This window comes from Anopheles bellator, chromosome 1, assembly GCF_943735745.2.
Source record: "Anopheles bellator chromosome 1, idAnoBellAS_SP24_06.2, whole genome shotgun sequence".
Lineage (NCBI taxonomy): Eukaryota > Metazoa > Arthropoda > Insecta > Diptera > Culicidae > Anopheles > Anopheles bellator.
In genome coordinates this window covers 40,767,357-40,774,136 of record NC_071285.1, presented here as the reverse complement: position 1 = coordinate 40,774,136, position 6,780 = coordinate 40,767,357, and the positions used below count along the sequence as shown (strand labels likewise).

The 6,780-nt window shown below is 51.5% G+C and overlaps 1 protein-coding gene across 2 annotated transcripts in view; it reads right to left on the bottom strand.

Annotated features, from left to right (window-relative positions):
• LOC131206697 (cuticlin-4) overlaps positions 1–5,092 on the bottom strand; it is a 37,803-nt gene extending 32,711 nt beyond the window's left edge. Inside the window, exons 1-2 of one of the 2 annotated variants that reach the window (XM_058199363.1) lie at positions 5,074–5,092; positions 3,724–4,115 (exon numbers count right to left, since the gene is read on the bottom strand). The gene's annotated coding sequence lies outside the window, so the exon portion shown is untranslated. Of the gene's footprint in view, positions 1–3,723; positions 4,116–4,822; positions 4,852–5,073 lie in introns of those variants that run through there. The other variant, XM_058199364.1, reaches the window with a different exon arrangement.
• Between the last annotated feature and the right edge of the window lie 1,688 nt (positions 5,093–6,780).

Genomic DNA, 6,780 nt, shown 5'->3' with positions numbered 1-6,780 from the left:
ACTGAATTGAGTGATCTTTCTTTTTTCGCCTCAATAATCATTTTACACCCAATTACAGGGTGACCCACCGAACTACGCACGACCGAATTATCGATCGATCGATATCATTATCAATTTAGAAGAGAAAAAAACCTGGAGTCCTGAAGGTGGCCCGATCAAAGGCCCGGCACCGGATGTCAGAGTTTGTGGCCATTTTCAGCTAATTTCGCATCTGGCAACGGCCCGACGATCGGCCGGAGAGCCAAATTAGTGGTTTCGGTGGCCCCGGGTGCCCCGATCGTCAGCGATGTGGATCACACTTCCTGCCGCAACCGGGAACCGAAACCATCAGTTTATCAATTTACAACACTCACCAAACGGTGGTCGGGTCAGGCCCGAAAACTGGGCCACCTGGGCCATAATCCAACGGCCAACGGCCAGAGTATGCTGGGCCCGTCTTCTGCCGTTCCGCATCGTCGATAATCGCGCCGTCGATCGCACCGTTCGTTTCGTTGATTTGTGTGGCCTTTCGCAACGGCCCCGAGGAGGGCTCGCGTGACCATCGCGCAAAGGCCGGCCGATGATCGGTCGGATTATAGACAAAAGCATAGTCTTCCCCGCTGATCCCTCCGCGGCCCGGGAGGCACCACATCGGTTAATTCGAGGCTGACCCATTTTTCGACGGTGCCCCGTTTTTGCCGGCGCGCGTTTCGATCGAAAGACTTCAACCAGTCGGGGAGGCCTAAGGCACGAACCCGGCCCCTTTCCGGGGTGGCCGGTGCCCGGGAAGCGGCGAAGCGGAGAGAAACAATAATTAACCGCGAATTCAATCGTCGTCGTCGTCGTGATCCTCGCTACATACTGGCGATGTCGCTTGGCGATCGATTTGATCGCTCCGAGAGATGCATCGAATTGATTCGATGATCTCTCTCTCGCTCGCTCTCTGGGTTCTGGGTGTCCTCATTTCCGAATCCGATGGGTACGTTCGCACCCTTCACCCGATACGGCTGAAGTAAATTGTTTACCTCTTCCGAACTGCTGTCAATCGAGTCAGTATCCGATTGAGACGCTTCCTTCGCAAACGGGTGCCTCGCCCGCATGTTTCGGTGACGTTCACGGGGGTGCAATAAACCTTTCGGAATAATTTCACGCACCGAGCTCCGAAGCTCCGAATTAAATAAACATTCTCGAAGCCGTATGGTAGCGTGGCATTCCGTGCCGCAAGGTCCCGGCCCGGGGCTGTGAACGCACTCGGGCCGTGGGCTAATGGGGACGCACGCATCTGCTCCGCGGGCCGCGGGGCACCGGTTGAAGGAACCCAAAACATAGCGGTACCCCAGCCATGCGGTGGATCCGCCGCATTTCGAGGGTGGAAATCGAATCGAATTTCAATTTGATGTTTGCCCATTCACTCACCACGCGCGCATGTGGCCACGCCATGTCGGTGGAGCTACCGAAACATACACGCGCTGAAACGGAGGCTATGCTGCTGCGGGCTGGTGGTTCGACAGACTGCGTTTGCTTTCAATGACCTCCAGCAAGCTAACGGCGCTCTGGGCACAGAGGCACAACGTTGCGCCTTTTGGGGGGACTTTAACGCCACTCGAACGCTTTGAACCCCACGCAAACCGCGGAATTCGAGGGTCTGCGTTCTGGTTTCCTTTCGATCCAGTTTTGGGCACTTACGGAGCTATTTCGGGGGGCGCACACAACCTAAAGCGTGAGGAAGTCGACTCGCGCGGCCCATTCATTGGGCGGCCCATTACCATTAACATCCAACAGCAGTCCGAACTCGCCATTTTCGATGTAAGCCCAAAAAGCAGGTGTGTAAATAGAGGCGCTCTCGAAAGGGTTTGCTTTGGGGAAAAATGGTAAGGCACCGGGGTTTGCAAATCGAAGCAAATGGCCTCCATTAAAAAGGGCGCTGCGTGGGCACTTCGTTTCCGTTGTAATGGAATTAAACGCAACCATAAGCATCTCCCCATGGCACTTCCCTTGCGCTGCGCCTCTTCTCTACACCGAGAGGTCACCGACTAATGGGATTCGTCGGCACAATGGCCACGTCGTACTCGACGGCCCCGTTCGACGGAAGTCAGCTGGGTCTTGCGTGGGCGCACGTGAGCTTCGGACCGAACCGCGCAACCCCAAGGCAAGCGAGGCGAGGCAGCAACGACTTCTATGACACCTCCGCTTCGCTTGAACGCCGTTGAAGTCTTTCGTTACGAACCCAGGCGACGAACCCCCGACTGAGTCGGAGTGATGACGATGACATCATGGTTCGGTCGAGACGATGCAGGAAGAGCACGTCCGCGTCCCTCGTCCCTCTCTCCCTCCCTCCGGAGTTGAAGGTTAATCCGTGTGCGTTCCCCACACGGATTGAGTAAGCGACCGAGGCGATTGTGTGGGCTTATGTGTTCAGGCTATGGAGTCGGAGTTCTTGATCCCGCGGGTCGGTTGTGGGTAAGAACAAGGAAACGTCCCTGCGCCTTTAAATCACTCACCTTCCCGAAATGACTCACCACACGCACCATCGTGGCACGCACCGAGGGCCCCGGGGCGTGATCGATCCCCCCCACCAAAGAAGTCGTGCACTCCGTTTGGCGATCTTCACGACTTCACTGTAATTGCACCTCTGGGGCGGGCGTTATTTGTTGCTTTATCGTGCGCTAAATCATCGTTCGTGCGCCGCCATTGCCGGCACCACACTTTTATGGCATCTCGACCTTGCCCCGCGAAGACCCGCGGAGGGCGAACCGAATGAGACGCGATCGTTTCGTTTCATTTGCCCGGGCTCAGGGGGAGAGGGCAAAAAAGTTCATGAGAACAGCGCATAAAAAAAATGGCGCAGCTTGTTGTGTTGTTTTATTCACACCCGGCCACGCCCGGTCCGGCCAGGGCACAGTTATTCTTAATTCGCACATTATGTAATCAACCGTTTTTTTTTTCTTTCTGCGCACCCCTCGTCCGATAACAATTAATATGCACCTGCGGAAGGCTTCCCATCGCGGGGCGCCTCTAACGGGGTTAGAGCCACGGGGTTAAGTAGAGCGAGGAAAGTGATGCCAGGGAAAAACGAGCCCACGGGTCCCACCGGTTGCGACCACAGGTGCCTACGAGGCCGGAAAGCCGTTATAGGGGAGGTAGTAAATTGATAAAATAAAGAGCGAACCGGGCGGGAGTTTTTTTTTCTACGAAACGGATCAGGTCGTGGTTTAATGGCGGAGTAACATGCTCCTTGAGCCGATCATGGGCGATCGACGCGAGTCACAAGGCAGTCATTAGGGTGCTTCGCCGTATGCAAAACATGCCACATACAGCAAACCTCCCAATCATTCCAATAAATGATCCCGCCCGAAATGATGGATCGAGTGGGAAAAAACTGTTTAACAAATTTTTTTCCGTACCGCAACAACAACAAATCGAGCTCCGATCGCTAATCCGCGATCCGATCCCGGATCTTATGATCGGAACGTGGCGGCCAGCATAAGTATGGGGCACCCGGTGATTGCGACTGGACGGTGAGCCTAATTTTTGCCAATGATTAACAAGCGTGACGGTGTACTTTACACCGCAAAGGCCACAGGCCGTAAATGCCACCGCGATCGGTGCAATGAGACGCCGGCTGCACTTCATTGGCGTGGAGACGAACCCTGGAGGCCGGTTTTGAGAAAACGGTTTCATAAAGCGACACGAAAACGATGGCCAGGACCGGGGCGATTGGGCAATTTACAATCTACTACTTACTTTCGACTTTTTTTGTTGAGGTTACGCAACGTTCGCAGAGCACCAAAAAACTCCTCCGAATGGTGATCGATGTTGGCCGGACTTTTGGACCGGTTCTGTTCGGTTTCGGGTGAGCTGAGCGAAAGACGATCGCAGCCCGGTGTTCCTCCTGATCCTGCTTGACTCCTTTTTCCTTGCACTGTGTCGGCCTTGTAGCCTTGCACAAGAGACACACGCGCACGCACACCCTCGGGATGGTTCCCAATTTTGCGTATTCTTTATCACTTGACTCTTCACTCCTTGCTGGCGTTAAACAGGCACTGCACTCACACAGCAGCAAAATCGGGTTCCGTTCGGGATCACCTCACGGTATGCATTTCGTTGCACTTTGGCTGCATCGCTTCCTTGCGCTCCTACGGCACCGAAACAACGACAAGAACGTTTATTACATTACAAAGAACAACCAATAAAAATGAGGTGCCACCTGCGAGGTGAGAAATTCCGCGGTCTAAAAAAAATCACTCACACACGCGCGCGCTTGGACCCTGGGATGCACAACCACACACTGCGCCGCCTATCTCGGACACGATCCGGACGGGAGACCAAATGCTGCGTGAAAACGTTTAATTTTTCGTGTCGTACAATTCTTCGGTTTCGTTTTAATCACTCCGAGGTACGTGAGTGAGTGAAAGAGACAGAGAGGGTGAGGGCACGAAAGGGACCCCAAAGGGAGAGAGCAAGAGTTTTCGGTTCCCCTTTTGCTGTCACTCGTCCCGGGTCCCATGCGAAAGGATACGCGCTGCTCAGCGGGTGTCAAATTTGGGGGAACAAATAAATTTCTCAACACCACGCCGCACGACGCAACAATCGAAAACAACGATCAACCGATCAACCGAAGATCTCCGAAGGAGGGCGTGCGAAAGCTGACTGGGGCCGCCATAAACAAAGAGCTAAACGAGCGATTGGAAAGGAAAAACAAATAAGACACGGGCCAACTAATAAACGCCCGCCGCACGCCGGACAGCCGAAACTAAAACAAAATAAGAACTCCAACCGAGGCTCCCCCCGGGGGGAAGTTATGAGTCGAGAAGTCAGAAGGCCAGCAAAAGAAAAACCCTACACGGGCGGACACCACCACGAAGTCACCAGTCACCAGTCACCCCGTAGCGCGCGTTTGCGGCCAAAAACGAGTAACGAGCCGGAGCCGGATCGAATGAAACGCATTTTCTTTCGCCTTCTCTCGCTCTCTCTCTCTCTCACTGGCGATGACGAAAGAACGCAACACAACCAGAGCCGCCAGTCCGCCAAATGCGCACGCGAAACCCACGGCACGGTGGAAACCCACGGCACGGAACGGAACGGGCCACTTACTTTACCGCTACGATGCTACGGACCGACTGACTGACGGTGGCTTCGGGTGCCACGAGAGACTTCAACGCGGCCACAAACCAGAATACCTTGAAACGGAACGGCGGCGGTTGGTGTGCGCGTTGCGTTCCTTACGCCGGCAACCGGGTGGGAAAAGCTATTTAACTTTGTGCTTTTTATTTGGAATTTTTGTATAATTTGGACTTTCGACTAATGGTACGATTAGTACCATTTGAATATTTTGCAAACTGCTGCGAGGGAGTGATCCAACGGCACATCAGCATTAATGTCCTGCTCGCCTCACACAACCCGATGGTGCAACAATACTGCGAAAACTAAGCCTCTGACAACTGGATCGTCGTGTCGTTGTTGGCGCTAACCTTTGGTCTTGTTTGGTCTTACTTTAGTTTAACTGCAGATTGAGATTATCCGCAGCTTGTTCAATCCCTATGTAATCCTGAGCCACAACGGAGAGCCTTCGATGTTCGCTGTTGAGGTGGAAGCAAGCTAGTCCGCCTCTTAGGCGCAATCTGTTGTTGGTAGTGAAGGTATTGGATCCACCTTAACCTGGTTAATGATCATTTTAACAAGTCTTTTAAGTTTGGCCGTTATTCCGAAACCAGTCAGGGTCTCATACCATTTTACTCTGCCTATGCTATCATATACGGCCTTGAAATCGATGAAGAGGTGTTCTAACTGAACTCAATCATCTTTTCAAGGACCCTCTCCATCATCAAAACCTGAGCAACGGTAGTCTAACCTCTTCTGCATCCTCTCTGATAGTTGCCAACAAGTTGTCTGATCTCCATGCGAGGCGATTGGCAGCTCTCGCCTCATCCTGGGGCCAGGTGTTAGATTTTTATCGACCGTTTGCATTTCCGAATTGAAGCCCCCGCTGCGATATCCTTGCGGGTTCCAATCCAATGCTTCCTAGCAGATTTCTGTCCCGCACCTGCGCAGTGTGTTGCCGATCCACCTCCACTTCCGTTCACGAATTTCGGATAGTATCGGTTTCTGGTGAAAACGACGATGAAGCTTTCGAGATCCAATTGTGTGGCCCGAATTATATACCTCAGGCATCTGTTCACGAAGCTGAACCTGAAGCTTCTGAGCGTTCTGAGCTGAAATACCTAAACTAAAACCTATTTACCGTATTTTTCCGTGTATAACGCGCACCCGTGTATAACGCGCACCCATATTTTAAGAGAAAAAAAATGGAAAAAAGTTTTTTATTATACATTTTTCAGATATGTGATATCCAACAAATACCCAATGATAATAATGTATTATGTATTAAAGTAGACTAAAGATAAAATGCGTATACATTGCAAAAGACATACTAGTATTTCATATTTCGTAATAATCTTCAAACTCAGATTTACTGCTGTCTGACAAATTCAGATTCTCTAATTGCTCTTCAATATACTCCTCATTGTCACTCTCTGAAGAGTCCTCAAAAATTGCGACATCTTCAGATCCATCCATAGTGTTGCTGATGCCACATTTTTTGAATGATTTCACAGCAACATCTGTTTTAACTTCCTGCCATGACTCAATGACGATATTGTAAGGATAATTATATTTGTTACAAAATTCTATTTGTAACAGGATCAACTCCTCGCTCCGAACAACCCCGGCTACTTCGTAATTTATGATAGGCGATTTTTGCAGTACCAAAAATTTACTTTATTTCCTCCGGGGTTTCGTGAG